Below are 23,221 nucleotides of genomic sequence, written 5' to 3'. Positions count from 1 at the left end.
CAAATTAATAATCCTTTGAAACAGGAATTGATTGAAAATTGAGAAGTGTTACTGTGTTAGACTTGATTATTATTAGTTTACTGACTTACCTTCGTAGCTAAATGTACTTCATCTGGAGCAAGTAGGATGAAATTTCGAACATCTTCTTCAGTTAGAGGCTTTGCTGATTTTGGCTCATAGCCTTCATTTTTTCGTTTAATCAAAGCAGTTACTCTGGAATATTCCTCAATATCTATATCTTTATGTAACTTGATAGTTGCTTTTAATCTCGAGTACATAGACCATAGAGATGGTGGTGCCATTTTTTCAGATAATTCTTCAAAGTAAATTAACATAACATTCTCTGTAATAGGCGCACCTTCTCTTCGAAGCCAAGACATAAAACTAGTGTAAGCTTTCATGTACTTAACCCTTGATTTCTCCGGCAATAATGATAGTTCGATGGTTTTAGCGCGAGTTCGCATTTCTGGAGGAGTATTAACGAATTCTTCGGTTTCACTTTCTTCGTCATGTACACTCATTTTTTCAAAATTATATTACAACAAATAATAATCACGAAAGACAAAAGTATTCAATTAATTATTTCAAAATTATATTATAACCAATAATAATCACGAAAGACGAAAGTATTCAATTAATATGATATTCACCGGCAAAATATCACACGCAGAACACATGAAGATGTGTTTCAAAATTACAATGTTGCCAATTTCACGCGCAGCAAAATGATCATGCTAAAATAAGACACTAATCTGTTATTTTGTATTCAACAGTGCCGTTCAAAATTTCAATTTATTGTAAGTTGAGGAAAGTTGAATCAGTGTAGCACTGATACATTTTACCTACATCTATTAAGTAAAGTATCTTACTCAACTGTTTGGCAAAGTGCGTGAATACCGACGAGTGTGAAGTTTGCAGCGCGAGCCGAAGGCGAGCGCTGCAAACTTCACACTCGTCGGTATTCACGCACTTTACCAAACAGTTAAGTAATATACTAATTTTACATGGACTTTACCTAGATACTAGAGCTGAAAACGGTACTCGCTGACAGCGGGTAACTATCGTATCCGTATCGTAAATTCTCGCTACTCGGTAGTAGCGGGTAGCGAATTGAAAAAATGTCGCACCGGTTCAGGATATAACTAGTAGCGCATTGAATGCGTAGCTGGTGTACCGGCATGACATCATCATTGTCATCAATCATGTCAAACGTCACCAGGGTTGTGCGTGATTCGAATCATTTGTGATTCGAATCACGATTCGAATCATCATTTTCTGGATTCGACTCATGATTCGAATCATTTTCTGGAAAACGATTCGTGATTCGAGATTCGCTCGAATCTTGGCCCATGATTCGTGATTCGTGATTCGATTCATATTTTCTGTGATTCGGCAAAACCCTGCTCAAAATTTAATTGAAAAACTGCTTGTTTTTCTTCTTTTTTGGAGGAAATTTCAAGTTTAAAAACAGAATTTCTTAAATTTCACACAAATATTTGTGAAATTTTGTTTTTAAACTTGAAATTTCCTTCAGAAAAGAAGAAAACAACGTTACCTTAATGCCAAATCCGAGTATGTCCAAGAACGTGAATTTTTCAGGAGAGGAAATTGAAAGTTTGAAAGATGATAAAAACAAATGGAGGGGATATGAAGTAGTAAAATTTTGAAGTATGATAGCTCAATCTCTTATGAAGAGATTTTCTGAGCTACATTTGTAAAATTTCTCAATTTAGTACGTGTAATTAAATGTTTTTCAGGCGGTGATGGACATACTCAGGTTTTGATTCTATATGTCCATGTTGTTACGAATTGAAATCCGAGTATGTCCCAAATTTCTTATGAATTTCGGGTATGGGTGAACTGTTATGCAGTCTTAAATTAAAGACAATGAAATTCTTATTCGATTGGTGTTGAATTTTTATCATTTCGCGTAAAATTAACGATTTAATGAGTACTTCTATTTTACTGATTTTTGCATACTACGTACGTCATCTTTAAACTAAAAATACTCGAAATTTTCAGTGGACACATAGGTATTTTAATACAGCAAAATGTTCGGATTTTCATCCTCTTGAAAATGAGCTGTTACCGAAAGCTCTACATGCAACCGTTCAAAAGTTTTCGAAGTTTGAAGTTGCGAAAAAGAGCTGCAAGCTGCAAGTATTGAACTTCAAACTGAAATTACTGAACCTTTTGAGTGGACACATAGGTATTTTAATGTATCAAAATGTTCGTAATTTTATCCTCTTTAAAATGGTTGTTTATCGAAAGCTGTTCCTTCAACCGTTTGAAAGCTCTCGAAGATCAAAATTACGGAAGGTGGTCAACTGTGTTATCACTGTTATCATGCAGTCACAATTAATGAGTTCATTGAGTTCTGTTTAGAATATTTTGTAATGCGGAGTAGGTACTAATTTATTTACCTAATCTATGAAACCAGTTGTCTGGCGTACGAGATGATAAACAAGCTGGAACACAATCATTGATGGTTTTATTTTTAATGGACATACTCAATGGACATACTCGCTTTTAGCTTCTAAATGGACATACTCAATGATTAAAATTTATTTAAATTCAATTTTTTTACATTTTCATAATAATTATAAGGTTTATTATTTATTTCACTAGATTCGGCTGAGCGTCAGCTTTTCAGTGACACCAAAATCAAAAAATTGAAAATTTTGGACATACTCGGATTTGGCATTAAGGTAACGACAAGCTGAATTTTTGAGAAAAATGCAATAAAGAATGATGAATTGATGATTCGAAAAATGATTCGAGATTACCGAATCACGAATCATTTTGAAAGGAAAGTATTCGAATCATGATTCGAATCACATTTTTGAAAGCGATTCGTGATTCGAGATTCGCTCGAATCGTGGCCCATGATTCGTGATTCGGGATTCGATTCATATTTTCCGTGATTCGGCACAACCCTGAACGTCACGAACGACAGGTGTCGAAGCGTAACTCCTCCCACTTACGCATTATCAAATTTTGGGGTGCGTGCGCAGACCAAGTGCGAAAACTTTCGGGTTGTACTCGCTATACGCTACTATCTATATCCGAATCAACCCGATACAACCACTAGCGGGTTTAGCCGGTATTTTAACCAGATACCGGTAAGCGGGTAGCGTAACCGTTTTCACCTCTACTAGATACCCTGTACTGTAGGTCCTATAGGTATTTTATTAACGATACTACCGGGGAGGGAGGTGAATAGTGACTCAACCACAGTTTTGATAAAAACGAACATGCCTGAATTATGCATTAATGATTCATTCATTTTAAAAATAGTGTTATCTTTATCTCGGTGAGTTTCGAAGTCGGTCGACGTGTGTTTCGTGTTTCTTGTGTCTTCGTATTTGTAAATCGTAATAGGTACCAAACGTTATCGTGTTGCATTATGCACAGAGTGTGGTGCGCGGGTGGTGACCGGGTGCAGTGTGCCCAATGTCAATAGCCTTATCAACTATCGCAGCTTACTCACAGGTATGTTGAAGTTCTGTATACTATTATTATTTTTTGAGATCTAATTTTAGTGGATTTTTCATCATCTTGTGTATATTGTACGTAGCTAGCAGCTAGAGTGGTCAGTTAATGCCCATTTAAAATTTTTGATTTTACTTTCCCTGGTACTTTTAGTACTCTTTTTGGTCAAAAATTTTCAAAAAATCGTCCAAAAATTGTCGAGAAATGCGATGGATCTGCTAAACATTTTGTAATTGTTTGAAACTCGACTTGTGACTAGAAATTACGATTCCTAATTTCCTAAAATTGTAGCTACCCATTCCCATTTTCTGACAATTTTTCGAATCAATTTTAGACTAATGTACGGATTTATTTATTCGAGATTTGTTTCACTGACTATTTTTAGAATTGTTGATTTTCGAATGAGAATCTTCGTTGACTCAGCAAATGGACCTTAGCAGTCAATTCAGCGTCTCAGCGAAGATTTTCAGTCGGAAGCGCATTTCTATAAGTCCTACGTATGTACATATTTTGAACTAATGAAAAATAGAAAATTCATCAACGCAGTTTATTAAACATTTTTTCATTTGACGCGAATCCCATTCGAGAACGTACAAAAAACAAAACAAAACCATAATTCAATTTTTCCACCCAAGCGCATAGTTCAATTATCATGAAACAAAATGCCAATCAAACGCTCAATACCCTATCTTTTTTCTTCCTCGTCGTACAAATTATCCTCATCTAAATCCGTCCAACTTGGTTAAAAATCAAATACTTACATAGTCTGCAACACAATCCTTTTTAAATTGAATGAACATTAGGGGGGGAGGAGAGGGAAATCCACCAGGGACGTGGTCTACTTCAAAGCGCAGCGGAATCTAATTTCCTTCAAAAGCTTCCACCAAGCTGTAAAAATCGAGCGTAAAGGTATTCCTATTACACTTTATATATAAGTATAAACACGATGTCGTAAAAAATCTACGTGATAAGATCTCTCTCGCCTTCTATAAAATTTACTATCTATACTTTCTATATACTAAATTTCTGCCACGATCAGTAGTACGAGTACTATGGTACGTGTGCGTATGATGAATTGCATTTTGCAGCCAGCATTCGCACAATCATTCTTTTTCATTAAAAATTTTCCACACAGCCGCCTTCGCATACGTGTACATATGCAATTTAATATTAAAGCTGCGATGAAAAATTGCCATAAAGCTCATAACTCGTAGTACGATTACGAATTATTCTACCATCGAGATATAAAATTTTTTCGTGACTGTTGAATATCAATGGGATAGTTTCGGTGTAGACGACGTTCTTTCACAATTGATGTCTATATTTCGCAGACTGGGTGGGTGTAAGAGTGAGGCTTGAAAGAATTTAGGGTGACGTGCATAAGTATGGGGTGATAAAATAATAAGTACAATGAGAATTTTGATCAATTTCTTAGTGAAAACCTTTATTTTGAGTTAAAATCATGCGGAAAAAATTTCAGCCCCGGAGGTACCTTTAGAGGGAAGGTATATGGGTCCTCAAAGAGGAGATATTTTTGAAAAAATCGTGAGTTTTTCGCTCTAGTCCCTCCCTACTCAACATGTTAAGCATTGATCTAGGTCATTGCCATCGAAATCCAACACAACTTTTTTCTTCTTTTTGAACGATTAAAAATTTTCAAATCGATAATTTTTGGGTAAATTCGTGTTTTTAAAATATTTTTTGGAGAATATTTTGGAACGCAGTGTTGCCAATTTTTCGGTCATTATTGTCAATATTTTAAAAAATCGAGAAAAATAGCTAAAAACTTCAAATTGATTGGATCCTATCCGCTATTCCAGCACCTCCCCAAGGGGGGGGGGGTGGTAAAAGCAAAAAAAATGGTTCCATTCGTGTGACACATATCGCTAAACACGAATATAGCCTTAGTTTTTCATATTTACCTCACCCATGGCCCTCAGAACCTCCCCCATTAATGGGTAAACGCCCTATTGGGAAGGTGATGAGGGCCGTGGATGGGATTTCATCAAAAATCTGACGCCATATTCGTGTTTAGCGTCACCAAAAACATACTACCTATTTCATATGTCGCACGAACAAAACACTTTTTTGAACTTTTACCTCTTTTGGGGAGGTGCTAGGGGTCGTGGATGGGGTCCAATAAAAAATCTGACATCACAGTCGTGTTAAGCGTCACCAAAAACATATAATTCGATATATCACATGCCCCAGATTTTTTTGAAAGTTTTGCCCAAATTTGGGGGGGGGAGGTGCTCCCTTTCTATTAAAAGCTCTTATCTTGAAAATTGAATGTTTCGAAGAAACATCAAAAGGTACATCTATGGAAATTTTTTCAGAATTTCATAATTAAAATTTTAGCAAAATCAAGAATTTTTGCCAATTCTGGCGACAGGATTTTTTGAACATTTTGGCAAAAAACAGGAGTTTTTTAAAAATAGTTTTTCATAATTTTGACAAAAAAAGGAACTTCTTTACAATTTTGACATAAACAAGATTTTTTTGACAATTTATAATATGTAAAAACAGAATTTTGCAGACAATTCTGGTAAAACACATAACAAGGACTTCTTGGGATAATTTTGACAATAGCAGGAATTTTCAAAATTTCAGCTACTAACAAAGTTTTTTGATAATTTTTGCAAAAAAGATTACAACTTTTTTAATAATGTCAAAGAAGGCATTTCTCAACAATTTTGGCAAAAAACAGGGTTTTTTTGGCAATTTTGACAAAAGTTGGGATTTTCAAATCATTTTTTCAAAAAAGAAATTTCGGTTTAAGTAATATTAATTTTTGCAAAAATGAGACTTTTATGACAATTAATATGACAATAAGACTTTTTGGGCATTTGGGCAAAAAACAGGTGATTTTTTTAAGCAATTTTTACAAAAAGTTGATATTTTTTGATCATTTTGGCAAACAGGAATTTCTGAAATTTTATAGCCAACGTGTTTTGTCAATTTTTACAAATAATTCTTTCTCGCTTGCCCACATCCGGACATTGCGACTATGAAATACTGGTAACCAGTTCCCTCCAGCTATCTCTGTCTTTGGTCCTCCTTGTGGATTCTCCCACCGTCATTTCGGCAGATTTCTTGATCAAGTCCGTGTATCAGGTGGGATCTTCCCCTTCCCCTCTTGCCTTCTATGTGGCCTTGGACTGTCAGCTTTTCCAGGTTGTCGTTTCTTCCATTTGGGATTTGACAAGACAGCTGTAGCACTCTAGGAAATAGTAGTCAAAAACGCAGGAACTAACAAAAGGTCCTGTTATAATCAGCAATTTCCAGCAATTTTGACAACATTACATTCCAATGTTTATCCCGGGACCTTTTGTTGGCCAATCAGAAACAAAGCAACACTAGCTTGGCTTGCCTCTGTCAAGTTCCTATATGCCCAAAATAGCGTAGTCTGCGTAATATCCATCTCTTGATAGCTGTGTGCAGGCTTGTCGGACCGGACCAAAAAACCAGACCAATGACCACGACCAGACCCAAAAAATGCACAGAAGACAGAGTGGACCTGACCTGACTGGACCTTGGACCTCTAAAAAAAATGTATGTAAATATTAACCAAACAGATGACCCTTTTCAGAAAAAATGACAGGGACAGGCCGAGACCGAAGATCTTTCAAAAATGAACCCTACTGACAAGAAATACGCGGTACTGCATGGCGTAAAAATGACAGTGCATATTTCATGCAATTAAATGGGCCTACGCGGTGTTTACACCTTTCGCGTAAGTGCGTAAACATGGTCTGTACGTGGTGACACTGTCATCCATAATTGCGGATTTGCCCTTATCCGTGGCCAATCGCTCACAAAACCGAGTAAACTTGACAGTAAACCGCATTTTCAGGGGCGTTTACGCCAGCGTAATTGCGGATTCCTTGTCAGTAGGGAAGACTGTTTTTTGGACCTGGGCTGACCCATGACCACGATGAAAATTTCTGGTCAGGACTGGACCGGACCAACCTACAAAGACAAAAAATGCAGAACCGAATGACCGGACTGGACCATTTGAAAGCTCTAAACTAGGACCTTGATTTTGGAGCAACTGCAAAACCTGAGCGGTCTTACAAGCCTGGCTGTGCGAAGTCTCTCCTTTACTTCCAGTTGTTTGAGTATTGATGTGTTTGTTCTTTTGTGGACCCATGATATCCTCAGCATGTGCCTGTAGCAGTACATTTCAAATGCTTCCATTTTGTCCTGATCTGCCTTGCATATTGTTCAGCATTCTGACTCATACAAGAAGATGGAGAAGACTAACGTTTTTACAACTCTGAGTTGTGTGACCTTGTTGGGGGAAAGGGATCTTGCCATCAGTATATTCTCTAAGTTGTCCATACCATACCACCAGGGAATTGCGACTCAGGACTTATAAAGAGGCGGTGCCTTGTTTCCCTAACTTCAGTGTTGCCCTAGCTTGGGCATAAATTACCTAGTAATGGTGGGATATCCCGAGTCCCTAGTCCCCACTACATATGCCCTGGCTGAGTAGTGGACCCAACCAGAGGTCACGTCTAATCTCAAAGCCTAAAAAAGGACAAAATTTTGGTGCCCGTAGTGGACTAGGACTCAAATATATGCCCCACGTTGGGCGCCAATGTTGAGAGGAAAGGTATCTTGCCCTCAGTATATCCCCCAAGTGGCCCTTACTGTACCTCCAGGGAATCCTAACTCAGGACTTATAAGAGGCAGCGCCTCGTTTCCCTAACTCAACAAGTGAGAGAACCTCCAAATACCCAATCAAACAATGCAAGTGCTGTTGTGATCTTTTATTCAGAAGTCATGCAGACAATTCTATGCAGGGGCGGACTGGCCCAAAAGGGCATACAGGGAAGTTATAGAAATTGGGGCCTATTTGTATATAAAGGGCCCATTTTCCATGGTCTTTTCAATCATGGGGCCCCCAAACTCTCACTCATTACCAAAAAAAGTTGCATACGTTTGAATTTTATCAAAAATTCATGACTAAAGGGGCCCATTTTTCACCAAAAGGGCCCACTCCCCACCCCAGGGCCCATTTTCTTCCTGGGGCCTACTGGGATTTCCCTGTTAGCTCTTATGGCCACCCGCCGAACATTTCGTGTCATTTTACTGTCACCGACTCGCCAAAACATCGTCAATTCTGTGTCAAGGAATTTCAACCAATCAGAAAAGAGGTGGCTCCGCCTACTTTCCGGTTTCAGGTTTGACGAAGATTTGAGGCTGTCAGTAAACGGTCAAATTTACGTCAAATTCGTGTCATGCAATCCGTGACACAAAATTGGCAAAAATATGACATAGTATTGACAATTTTTCAAGGACACTGAATTGACAATTGATGTAGTGAAACAACAACAAGCCTTTGACGTGATTTTGACGCTTATGTGATAGTTTAGTGACATATCTTAAAAATTGTCATTTGTTGAGCAATTTTTTGTTTTGTGATAATTTTTGAGTTACAAAACCAATCAAATTTTTTCCAAAATAAGTTTTATGCATATAAAAAATGTTATACCCTATCTATGCATATTTTTAAAAATTATTTTATAAATTGCAAGTGGGTAGGTACTTTGAAAAAAAATAAGAAGAAGAAATTTTTGATACCTATTTTTAAAAAAAATGATTGAAATACCTACGACCTACCTATGTGCATTCAATTTCTTATAAAATTGAATATTACCTACCTATGCAAGAAATAACATTGATTTTTTATTATGTAAAATTGATAGAATAATTCAATGGGCCTAAATTATTTAATTTCAGATCTAATCAAGGGCAATTTCGCGGAATCTAGGAATAAGTTTTTCATTTCCAAGTATTTTATTATTTTAGGCCTACAAACCAATTTAAAATTTTATGCATATTTAATTTGGGTATATCTGTTTTGAGCATTTTTTTACACTGTTTTTATTGTTATCAGGTACCTACTTAACTTACGTAGATGCAGAAAAATTATTTTAATACCTTATATGCAGAAATTCTAGAAATTCTTTCAAAATCAAATATTAATGATTGGGTACTTATTTTAATTTATTATTCATGTAAGGTGCACCGGGGCAAGTCAGAATGATTTTTCGCAATTTCAACTTTGACCAGCTGTTACTCCCCTTCTAATGAACCAATATGGATCAAATTTATTATGTAGGTTCCCATAAGGGTTCTTAACCTATGGTAAAAATTTGAGCGCGATTGACACAATAGCTTTCGCTCAGTGGAATAAAATATAAACTGTCCTGACTTACCCCAATTGGGGGAAGTCAGAACAGGCTAAACTTTGCAGAGGCGTAGATCACAAACCGAGTGTCCTAGAAAAATTGCATATATACAAAATTGTAGAGAATTTAATTCTCTTTGAGACCACTCTCATCAGATTTTCACTAGGACGCACGGTTCGTCCGCTATATACGAAAAACTAAGAAATAGAAAGTCTGTATTTTAGACCAAATTCAAAATAAGTTCAAAACAACAACAAAATACAATTGAACCAAAGACATCTAAAATGAAACTGAATCGCGAACATTTTTATGCCGTGATGAAGTAGGGGTAGTACCCTCAAGTCACCTTTAGTGGCACTTCGCCAGATATAAACCTCTAGGCGCTAGAGCAAGTTTTCTAACTTACCCCGAATTCCAACTTCCCCCGGTGCACCTTAAAAAAAATTCAATGAAATTGGTAGGAAAAATTTACTTATCTGCTGTGCAAAGTTTTTAAAAACCACGTTAAAAAATTATAGACATCCATCATTTTACACAATATATTGCCTTTAATGTCTATGTCAAAGACATGTCGGCGTAGCACATTGGTTAGGTATAGGTTGTAGGGTAGATAGAAATGTAGGGTCCCAGGTTCGAATCCCAGTCAGGTAAGGAATTTTCGAAGTTGAACTTGAATTTGGGTGATACTAATTGATTCCTATCTATACCAGAAGGGCAATGAAAGTAGAATTGCATTCGTCAATTAATTACTCAATTTTTAAAAATTAATTTTAATTTATCAAATTTGTCAAAAAGCAGTCAAAACATCGTCAAAATATCGTCAGGTATTTGCCAATAGATCGCCAAAACAACGACACGTTGTGAAGTAGAGTCAGTACCTTGTCAAATGCTCTATCTAACGTAAAACCGGTTTGGTGGCATGGTATTGACGCGTTTTTGACACTTTCAACCTCTTCCTGATTGGTTGGAAATTGTCAAAATAGTGTCAAACGCACAGTCAAAATTATCACGCCAAAAAAGTGTCATTTTACTGTCCTGCTTTGCACGGCGGGCAGTCCGTCCCTGATTCTATGCATACAAATACAATATTGTGCTGAGCATCTAACAAAAGATCTTAGGACCAGGGTAAAAGTCCTTTCACCTACAAAGAGAATGGAAGACTGCAAACTGGCCAACTTCTGCAGCTCCGGCAGCGGCTCTGATGAACTAAATCGACAGAGAGCGGTCAGTGTTGCCATAGCTTGGGCATAAATTACCCAGTAATGGTGAGATATCCGGAGTCCCTAGTCCCCACTACAACCTTTGTGATGTCATGGCTTTTCCAGATCCAATAGAGCTTTCCCACTGCTGCCTTTGCTATGGCCAGCCTTCTCCTGATTTCTCCAGCTGAGCTTCCCTGATTCGTTATCAACGATCCAAGGTACACAAAGTCCTGTACTACCTCTATGCCATCAATATTCAAAATTTCAGGTCTGTTCTTGCGCTCTTTATCGATTATCATTATTTTTGTTTTTCCTTTGTTGACCTTCAGACCTGCCTCATTACTGGCTTTTTCAGTCTTCTGAAGCATTTCCCTCAACTGATCGGTTGTCTCCGCAAGCAAGGCAGTGTCATCTGCATAACAATAATTCATCATAATTTTTCGAATCTGGGAACAGGACCATTTTGCTCATCTTACATTCTTACCTGGAAATCACCTTTCAGCCTCACCTCCCCCTTTTCCAACCACCACAATACGTCACTTCTTCACGCCACTGGATAGTCTTCTTTAAGGTAGATAGGTATTTATTTGTAGAACTGACTCTAAAGCTTGCAAAAAGTGAAAAAAAGTACTCGCAGTTATACGAGTACCTACATTATTATACGTAGAACATCATTAGAAGCTATTAAAACCTTGCGAATGCCTTTAACGTCGAATGTACTGTAGTAGGTACGCAAACGTTTTATTTTAAAATCCATACGTCATTCAAAGTCACACCGAATACACGTATACCTAATTTGATATATAACGTTAAAATCAAAAGCACCCTTATACGAAAAGGAAACATCATTCGTCGCTTTTATGTACGAAAGCAAAAATAATCCAGCAAAGTTTACATTACACACACACAAACACACACACACTGTAACGTTACTAACGTTGAAATAACGATATATTTTTCAATGTGCTATATTATTTAAGGTGAAAATATTTTCATATCGTTTTCATATCTCATTAACTCGCAAAGCTTTAAAACACGTTTCAGCTTTCGTTATACTACAGTATTTTGTGAAATTTCAAAGCACCTCGACACTCTTTATGTAGGTAAGATTACAAAGTGAATACGTTTACGTTTCAGTCAACAATGATCTTTTATTTGCTCAACGCTCTGCTTGAAATGAACGACAACAACGTTATTCGCATAAAACATCGTGATATATAATTTACTATGTAGATTCGAATTTTAAAGAAAAACTGAGCAATTTCTATAAAAAGTGTCATCTGTCTGGATGTCTCGTACCTAGTAAAAGACGAGATAATGTATGCATCAATCTAATCAAATATTGAGGACATGATTTCCCCCCTTTTAATACCCATCTCGAGGGAACATTTTCCAAAAAGGAGACAGTAATTCCAGCAGTAAAATCAAATAAATTGTTAATTTTTATCAGCTTTTTGTCTCGTATAAAATTATATTCGTATCACTTTACAATACGTGTAGGTGAAATACACTACACGTGTACATATAGGAAACCATTTATTCGACAAGAATGGCGTGACGTTGGCTGATACAATATTTCGATGACGTAAACTTTGGTTCACTCGGTCGTCGGTGGGTATCCTAAAAATGAACATTAATTAAATCGTCGAGTCGTACTCGCGTTGGTATAAAATTAATCTAGGAAAAATTAATTTTCAACATTGAAGTCGTAATTTTATAAGGTTGCCTTTTACGAAATATTCGAATCGAAATTTCAGCTAACGCAAATCCCTTCCTACATTTTTTAAAAAGAACTTGCCACCGACAGAAAGAATTTTTTCAAAGGAATCGCAAGCACGACGAGGTTTCGAATATGTTGCACAGGATTACGTAGGTACGCGGTAATGAAAAGATTTTAAGCTCATTGAATTTTACTTCTACTCGCGAATTAATTCGCCAAGCAGTAGCAGAGTTCGCGGAAAAAGTCTTTTCAACGAGACAATTTTGTTCTGTGTGGTCTCGTGTAGTAAGTACAAGGTATATAGCCATTCTTTTGCTTTATTAATAGCCCTATCCTGCATTAGGAAACGTACTACGTAAGATGAATAAGTTGTATCTGAAGAGATTAATGTACCGGTTATTGATTGATTAGCCAAACTTTCTCACTTGTAACGTTGTCGATAAAAAGTATACCTACCTATAGGTGTATTTTCGCCGGTGTGAAATATTTTATATTCCGACTAAACAACAGTTCTGCGGCTTGGTGAAATGGACCTTTTGAAATGCCATAATAAATCACATTCGTTTCTATTTTCTATCCTATACCAAAGCATAGAGTTCGAGCTATCAAAGGAAATGTCACTCATCGAAAAAATTTCCTCTAAAATGCGGGTTGTCGAACTCGATTTCGCTTCGGATGAAGCTCTCTAAGAGTATGAAATTACTAATAACTTGGTGTTCTGGAGAGGGAATGAGGGTAGCGTTGAAAACGATGTCGTATAGTTGGACCTTTTTTTTCGGCTGGTTGGGTTTATGTTCGTGGATTGGATTAAAGAGTGGAGAAAAATTTATAAATTTTGTACCTTATTTTCAAATTTCAACGAATGTTAATGTCATAAATGTTACGAATGACCTTTGAAATGAACCGAAGTAGGTACGTTTTATTCAAATCCTCGAAGCTGTTCTCTAAAATACTTATTTCTGCAACATTAAAAAACTTCAAGTTCCAAAAGGGAAAAACATGTAAAATTTGAGACAGTTTTCCTTTCCCTCTTCTTCTCACATTACATTTTCATTAAGGAAATCAATTTTTAAAAATTATAAAAATACTAGCGTAGTAGATAATGTGATAGAATTGATTGAAATTTAAAATTTTCCCCCATTATTTCCAGCACTCAAAGGGATAGCACTGGAAAAAGAGAGGGAGAAAGGGTCCTTCAAGCAAAATTTTCAAATGTGCAGAGATGGCTCAAGGCTCATGCAAAAATTCTCAGCACCCAAGTTTATCGAGTGACAACATTTTTTTCAGAATTTTTCAAAACTCGTTACCTAGAAAACGGCTGAACCGACTTTGATAAAACTTGACGAATCGTTATTAACAAGTGGATCTGTTTTTAAACGAATTGTTTCCACTATAAATTGATTCATTTTTCAGTGAATTGTTCGTGAGAGTATAATTCATTTGAGGGAATCATATTTATGAACAAATTGATTAATTTTTTGAAAGAACCATTCGCGAACGAATTGATCAATTCTTCAACTTACAAATCAATTCGTTCGCGAATGATTCACCAAAAATTATTCAATTCCTTCGTGAATGATTCACCAAAAACTAAGTAAATGAATCGATTCGTTCGCGAATGAGTCACTTGTACGAATCAATTCGTTCGCGAATTATTCGCTAAAAATCATTCAATTCGTTCGCGAATGATTCACCAAAAATTATTCATTTCTTTCGCGAATGATTCACCAACAATTGTTCAATTCGTTCGCGAACGAGTCACTTATACGAATCAATTCGTTCGCGAACGAGTCATTTATACGAATCGATTCGTTCGCAAACGAGTCACTTATACGAATCAATTCGTTCGCGAACGAGTCACTTATACGAATCAATTCGTTCGCCAATGATTCACCAAAAATTGTTCACTTTGTTCGTGAATGATTCATCAAAAATCAAATTAACGAATCGCTTCGTTCGTGAACGAGTCACTTATACGAATCAATTCGTTCGCGAGCGAGTCACCAAAAATCAAGTAAATAAATTGTTTCGTTCACGAAAGAGTCACTTACACGAATCAATTCGTTCGCGAATAATTCATCAAAAATCAAGTAAATGAATCGATTCGTTCACGAACGAGTCACTTATACGAATGAATTCGTTCGCGAATGATTCATCGAAAACCAAGTAAATGAATTGATTTGTTCGCGAAAGAGTCACTTACACAGATCGATTCGTTCGCGAATGATTCGCAAAAAAATTTTAATTCGTTCGTGAATGATTCGTCAAAAATTAAATAGATGAATCGATTCGTTCGCGAACGAATCACTTATAGGAATCAATTTGTTCACGAATGATTCGCCAAAAATCAAGTGAATGAATTGATTCGTTCACGAAAGAGTCACTTACACGAATCGATTCATTCGCGAATAATTCATCAAAAATTGAGTAAATGAATCGATTCGTTCGCGAACGAGTCACTTGTATGAATCAATTCGTTCGCGAATGATTCACCAAAAATCAGATAAATGAATCAATTCGTTCGCGAACGAGTCACTTGTATGAATCAATTCGTAATTCATCATTTTGTTCAAGTATTTTCAAATGTGATTCAGTGGTTCCTAAAATCTGCTCGAAGAATAAAAAGACAAGCAAAATGCAAAAATCTTAAATCAAAGCCCGAAGAGGGGTAAAAATGATTTCTTTTTTTTTGCTTCGAGTACTTTAGAAACCGGTTCAATGCTTCCTAAAAATTCTCGTGAAAAATAAAGACATGAAAACGTTTGAAATCTAACTTTTAAATCTAAAGAGGGCTAAACTCAATTCATTTTTCTTCATTGAATGCTTTTTAATGGTTCAGTGCTTCCTAAAATCTCCATGAAAAATGAAAACAGGGGAAAATTTACAAATAAAAACCTGAAAAGGGTCGAAAACCAATCCATTATTTCGTTCGAGTGTTTTTGAAACCGCTCAGTGGTTCTCAAACTGCCCACAACAAATACAGACAAGGAAAAATCTCAAACTAAAACTGAAGAAGGCTAGAAATCAATTTATTATCTGGTTGCGGTAGTTTCGAAACCAGTCCAGTAGTTCCCAAAATCTCCATTAGATTCCAAAAATTGTTCAGATATCAAATTATTGTGTTTTTTGAAACCAATTCGGTGGTTTCTAAAATACGAGTATTCATGAAAAATATAGGAAAGAAAAAAAATCTCAAATTAAAACCTCTGAAGCGGTCCAGAAATCAATTCGCTGTCTAATTTGAGCGCCTACTCATAAAACCGGTTCAGCAGTTCCCAAAATATTCGTCAAAAGTAAAAACAAGAAAAAAATCTCAAATCAAAATTTAAAGAAAGTTGTAAATCAGTTAATTTTTCTGTTCGAGTACTTTTGAAACCGGTTCAGTGGTTCCCAAAATATCCATAAAATATAAAAACAAGAAAGAAATCTCACATCAAAATCACGAAGAGATTCAAAAATCGATTCATTATTTTTCAACTTCTTTTAAAACCGATTCAATGGCTCCCAAAATCTTCAAAAAAATAAAAATACAGATCAAAAAAAATCCCAAATTTAAAATTGAAGAGATCGTAAATCAATTGATTATTTATATGGAGTTTTTTTGAAACCACTTCAATGGTTCCCAAAATGGAGTCAAGGATAAAATCTCAGGACAAAAACCAAAAACAATACCTAATAATTTTTCTATCTTTCGCGTTATGTTAGAATAATCCTCTCAGTATTCTCACCCATTTTCGAATCATCTGCAACAAGAAAAGCTTTTGTGACATCCTGTGAAAAATATAACGACCAACTAATCATTTAATCTCAATATTAAAACCCCCCTTGTATCTTGAAGTATTGAAGGTGGTTTTTATTGATGAATTTTGAACATTGGACAAGGACCGTTTTTATTTGAATTATTTTAAATTGTAAAAAATGAATTGTTAAAGTTTTCCAACGAGTAATCTCTCTAAAAAGGGAAGAAAATTCTACCAACAAAGGTCTCTGACTTGGAAACCAAACAACCCCGTGGTTATTTTTTCGCCTCCATCGAAAAATCAACTCTAATAAAATTTATTCGGCGTAAAGGTAAAATAGTATTAAATTTTTCTGCCAGATATTTTAATTTTCTTTTCATCGTCGGATATTTTATGGCTTCAGGTTCATCGAACGCCAACGTATCGCCGCCGCTTTCTCGAGGGAATATAAGGAAAAAAGAGTATAATTTTTACCCGTAAAATACCACAAAAAATATTCGTTTTAAAAATAACACTAGGTATTACACGAGATGCTTTGAATTATTATCGAACTCTAATCGCAAGTGTCAACATTATCGAAAGCTTGTTCTGGATAAAAAATTTCATCATTCGTGAATAAAACATTACAATTAAGAAACGCGTGGCTTAGGTATTCGATAACTTTGTGAAGTTGAAGTTTTTTTCTTCTTCTTTTTTACTTTGTTATACAAAGTAAAACGTCTCACGAAATAGACCAATTTAGATATATTTAGATATCATATTCTCGATGCGAATGACTACGATTACGTTTTTTTCGAGAGAAAAAAAATACCTACTCGTTTTATAGGTTATTGTTTTTTTCTTCTCCTTTTTCTTTGTCTTGTGTGTACAAAATCGAATTTTTATAAAAGTTTCTTCTTCACGATTACGCGACGATCCTACCGAGCACGCGAAAATTTAATAAAAATTCTACGTACTGTGTAGCCTGATGTCTCGTCTCCCCGAACACGAAATATACGAGTACGCCAACTCTTCCAGTCTATTAGTTTTAATAATTTACGCCTCCTGCGTTGCGCTTTCATTTCCTCCAAGTGTCTCGTGTATCCCGAGTACCGAGTTCCGAGTCATTTTCATGAATATCCTACGTCAAAAGTACACTCTGCTGTGCATAAAACTGACGAGAAATTTTTCCACTAATAACATGGTAGCTGGGCTAAAATCACACGGTACCTTATACCGGGTGTTCCAAAATATCAGTTGAATGAATCGTCTGATAGAGCAGCAACCTGAATTACACGAGTTTAGATAGGATTGTCTAACTTAAAAGTGAAAGGAGCGAAGCAATCAGGTACCTTATTTATTCTTTAATGTCATTTCGTCATGTGATAGAAATTTAAAAGAACAAATAAAAAACCTCCAACAAATTTTGGCCCCAATTTTAAATTAAAAAACATCTTGCGCAGTTCGCAAGATCAACCGACTTTGCTCTAAATATACCCCAGTAATTTACCAACATTTATATCAGTAATTTACCAGACATTACGTAAAAATTTACCAATTTATCAAAATGCGCGGAAGTACCCAAATTTACCGATTTAATGAATACGAAAAGTCGAAAACATCGACAAAATAAAATAGTCAATCATAAGTAGCCATCATATTACACTTTTATGAAATTGATTTTCAAATAAAAATTAGCGTACTTATGAAGACGTAACCGTCATATTACAAGTGGAATAATATATCAGGAAAATTGTTGACAAAAAACAAAATTATTACCGAAATTTACCAATTTACCGAAATTTAGCTATTTACCAAAATTTACCAATTTACCTATTTACCAAAATTTACCTATTTACCGAAATTTACCTATTTACTGAAATTTACCTATTTACCAAAATTTACCTATTTACCAAAATTTACCAATTTACCAATTTACCGAAATTTACCAAATTTACCAAAATTTACCAATTTACCAAAATTTACCAATTTACCAATATTTACCAATTTACCAAAATTTACCGATTTACCAAAATTTACCAATTTACCAAAATTTACCATTCTACCAATATTTACCAATTTACCAAAATTTACCAAAATTTACCAATTTACTAAAATTTACCAATTTACCAAAATTTACCAATTTACTAAAGTTTACCAATTTACCAAAATTTACCAATTTACCAAAATTTACCGATTTACCAAAATTTACGAATTTACCAAAATTTACGAATTTACCAAAATTTACGAATTTACCAAAATTTACGAATTTACCCAATTTTATCAATTTACCAAAATTTACCACTTTACCAAAATTTACGAATTTACCAAAAATTAACCCAGCAATTTACTAACATTTACCTCAGTAATTTACCAGACATTACCCATTAATTTACCAATTTTCCATTTTACCAAAAATTACCCCAGCAATTTACCAACATTCACCTCAGTAATTTACGAGACATTTCCTCACTAATTTACCAATTTTTTTACCGAATTTTAATTACCCCAGTAATTTACTGTCAAAGGTTTTTACCAATTTACCAAACTTTACCAATTTACCAAAAATTACCCAAGCAATTTACCAAAATTTTCTACCAACTTTAATTACGAGTAATTCACCAAAAATAACTAATCATTTTATTTACTAAAAATTACTATTAATTAACAAAAAAAAAAAAAATTATCAAAATTTACTGGCTATTTACCAAAAACTTAATGTTTTTTGTTAAAACAAAAATTACACTAGAAATTTTTGAAAAATTTTGATTTTTTATGGCAAAAAAATTTTGGACGGATAAAATTAACAAAAAAATTAACAAAAAAATCAACAAAAAATTTTCTCCTCTTGACTCGCGCGGGATTCGAACACCCGACCTTCGGCGTACCAATCTGCAACCTACACACCCTAACCACCCCATCTGTTTGTTGGGGGTGAGCCGTTTGCGAGATATAAGGGTTTTCACAAATTTCTGCTTATCCATAACGTTGAAACACACTTAAACGTTCATATCTCGTAAACGGCTGAACCGATTTCGACCAAATTAAAAATTTCTCTAGTTCAGTATCAAAGCAATATTTTGCCATCATCAGGTTCGACTTAAAGTTCGGAGCTTTTGAGTTCAGCGTGACACAAATTTATACATAAATTGATATATAAACTTATATATAAATACACATGAAAAGTGGTATTACGCAGCCCATACTAGATAAACCTCAGACTTTTTGCGGCCCATCAGGACTTTTTGCAGCCCAGTACCGGGCTGCAAAAAGTCTGTTCTGTTTTCGACCACTACAGACATTCAAAAACAAGCCAACGCAGTGTGTACATAAGGCAAAACACCACTAAAGACCTGCATTATCCGATTTTATCAACTTGGCGTTACATACACCAGCGAATCGAGCTCCTCGCCTCTCTGTAAGTCAATGAAAACATTTTTTTGGTGGCGGAAAAAGTCTGGGGAATATCGAAAAAACATACACTTGAGTGGGGAGCTCTCCTCAAAAATCGAAAATCGAATTACAAGCCTAAATGTCAGTCTTTTTCCAACCTGGTGGAGTATATACCTTCTTCGCATGGCCCAGCAGTAAGCTGCTGTGAGAACACGTGGAAAAATTCAAGCGCACCCCTGCTAGTGCCAACACAAGTCGGTCCGCAAAAAGTCAGTGAAATATCATGGGCCGCGTAATGTATGGGGGACATCTATATATATATTTGCTTGCGACCAGACATGTCAACTATGCAGAAAAGTGAACAAAATTCTAAAATTGGTATAATTTCTGTTCTAAATCACTTATTAAAATTTTATTTGCAGATTCAGTCTAATATTAAAAAAATCCATGTTTTGAAAAAAGTAATCAGATTTTTAGGCAAAATTTTGAAGAAAATTTTTGTAAATGGAGTCTAAGTAATTTGAATTTTGAGAAAGTTATGACACCAAAAGAAAGCTTAAACAGCATAAAAATTTTTGATGTTTTTAAATTTTCCATAGGCCAATAAAATACTGAAAAATTTCAAGTCAAATTTGTTGTCGTGTACACTCAGGATCGATGTATTTGCATACATCTCCACCAGCACATCACATTCTACTCACTACAAATTGACTGTAGACCCTGCGTTCGTCCTCGCGCCTTGATTTCTAAGCCATGCGCCCTCTGGTGGAAGTTTCGGAAAACTCATAGTTGACTTGTATAGTAAAATTAACCCATGACTTGTCAACTATAGTTGAGAAGTTGGTCAGTCCACTTGTATAGTAAAATTAACCCATTCAATAGTTGACATGTCTGGATACTAATACCTATATATACATGCAAACGGTACCTCTACGTCACCTTTTATATACTCATGCGTTCTCTTCGTCACCGAATTCGGTGACGGAGGCGTTTTGCCGGTGACGAAGACGTTTCCCTGTGTATAACAAGTTCAAACGTTTGTTTTCCCCTGAAACGTAAAAGGGCAAAACTTTGTCTGGTGACGAAAAGGTCATGTATACACCTACTGTATACAGATTTTAAAATTTTTGTTCCATCAACACGGACATACCCTCGACGTCACCGTATATAAACAGTACCATTTGGTCACCGCTTTTTAAATGCCTCCAGTTGTGTTATATTTTCGTATTCGTAGCCAGCACAGTTGTAATCTATTAGGCAAGGCATCAGGTGACACAGACGTATAGTCAAAATATTTTTAAATACACAAGGTCACGGAAGAGATCAGTTTAGAATCGGAGGCGAATTGCTACCATTTTTGCAAATTTTTTTGTATAAACTAAATGTATCTAAATCAAGTGGGGAAAAGAGTGGAAGCACTATTACAGCTGTGCTGGTTACGAATATGAAATAAATACACCGCTGGAGGCATTTTAAAGCCTGGTGACCAAAAGGTACTGTTTATGTACGGTGACGTCGAGGATACTTAGGTCCATATATATATATTTGCTTGCGACCAGACATGTCAACTATGCTTGGCATATATGCAGAAAAGTGAACAAAATTTTAAAATTGGTATAATTTCTGTTCTAAATCACTTATTAAAATTTTATTTGCAGATTCAGTCTAATATTTAAAAAATCTATGTTTTGAAAAAAGTAATCAGATTTTTAGGCTAAATTTTGAAGAAAATTTTTGAAAATGGAGTCAAAGTAATTTGTATTTTGAGAAAGTTAAGACACCAAAAGAAAGCTTAAACAGCATAAAATTTTTTGATGTTTTTAAATTTTCCATAGGCCAATAAAATACTGAAAAATTTCAAGTCAAATTTGTTGTCGTGTACACTCAGGATCGATGTATTTGCATACATCTCCACCAGCACATCACATTCTACTCACTACAAATTGACTGTAGACCCTGCGTTCGTCCTCGCGCCTTGATTTCTAAGCCATGCGCCCTCTGGTGGAAGTTTCTGAAAACTCATAGTTGACTTGTATAGTAAAATTAACCCATGACTTGTCAACTATAGTTGAGAAGTTGGTCAGTCCACTTGTATAGTAAAATTAACCCACTCAATAGTTGACATGTCTGGATACTAATACCTATATATATATAGCCGCATACAGGTAAACTCATAACGTTTTGTATAAAATACAAACTCACGTCCCACCTATAACTTCGTTGCTGTGCATGCGCTCGACGCGTCACCCCATAGGCCTGATAGTACTCGATGTTAGGCCGCGTTATATTCGTTAACTTGATTTTTGGGTGACCTGTGGAGAGGTATCTCATTGCCGAAACATCAATTTTTCAGAAAAGCTTTTTTTTAAAAGTCCCTTACGTCTCTGTTTTTCGCAAATAGCTTTTTAACAAAGCATCCCACAGAAAAATAACCAGCTCTGAGCAGAAAGAAAATTTTATTCTCTACAATTTCCTTCATTGCATTTTTTTCCTAGGATGCATACTTTTCCCATAAAATCACTGTTTAGACTGAAAAACACGAAAATTCGGACCTATATAATCAACTCTAAATTAAAATTGAGCAGTCAAAAATTTATTTTAGACGATTTTTGACCACGCCATGTGAAAGAGGACATCTTCAACCACCAAAATCACCAAAAACAACGTAAAAAACGTAAAAAATGATTCTTGGCAATAAACACCTTTTCCTCATGTCCTTGTACATAATACTTAGGCTATGCACTCATTTGAAAATTGAGTCAAAAGAGAAAGTGTATAAACGGCAATCTCACGTCCCTGCTCAAACTTTGCCAGTAGACTCCCCACACCTTGTAGATTCATATGGCACCTCATCGAAAAGTCACGTCCTAAAAAGGTTACGAGTTTGTCAAAACGTAATGAGTTTGCTGGTTAATCTATAAAAAAGTTACGAGTTTACCCCCTAGAATATTTATATAAATATATATATAAACTTATCTCGTTTTGCGCCATATGTCTTATCGTGATCAGCACACTCCAAAACCTCAAGAAAACCCACCCCCACCCAATTCCTCAACCATCATGACAAATACAATACCTTACTTTTCCGTTTCCGGCAAAGTCGGTAAAAAGCCAGGAATGGTGTCTCAAAAGCTTTTGTTGCAGAATGCAGTGATGTATCGAAAATGGGTGAAAATAGTGAGAGGATTATTCTAACGTAAAGTGAAAGATGAAAAACTTATTAGGTACGTATTGTTTTTAGTTTTTGTCCTGAGATTTTTTCCTTGACTGCATTTTGGGAACCATTGAACTGATTTCAAAAATACTCCATAAAAATAATCAATTGATTTACGACCTCTTCAGTTTTTAATTTGGGATTTTTTGGTCTTTATTTTTATTTTTTGAAGATTTTGGGAACCATTGAACTGGTTTTAAAAATACTCCATCAAAATAATCAATTGATTTACGGTCTCTTTAGGTTTTAATTTGGGATTTTTTTTTGGTCGTTATTTTTGTTTT

The 23,221-nt window shown here is 35.3% G+C and overlaps 1 protein-coding gene across 1 annotated transcript in view; it reads left to right on the top strand.

The window, feature by feature from the left end:
* The first annotated feature begins 3,335 nt into the window (after positions 1 to 3,335).
* The window catches only part of LOC135842525 (uncharacterized), a 257,307-nt gene continuing 237,421 nt past the window's right edge, over positions 3,336 to 23,221 (top strand). Inside the window, exon 1 of the mRNA XM_065360027.1 lies at positions 3,336 to 3,492. The gene's annotated coding sequence lies outside the window, so the exon portion shown is untranslated. The remainder of the gene's footprint in view (positions 3,493 to 23,221) is intronic.

Source organism: Planococcus citri, chromosome 4 (genome assembly GCF_950023065.1).
Source record: "Planococcus citri chromosome 4, ihPlaCitr1.1, whole genome shotgun sequence".
Taxonomy (NCBI): Eukaryota; Metazoa; Arthropoda; class Insecta; order Hemiptera; family Pseudococcidae; genus Planococcus; species Planococcus citri.
This window is presented reverse-complemented; position numbering and strand designations above follow the sequence as displayed.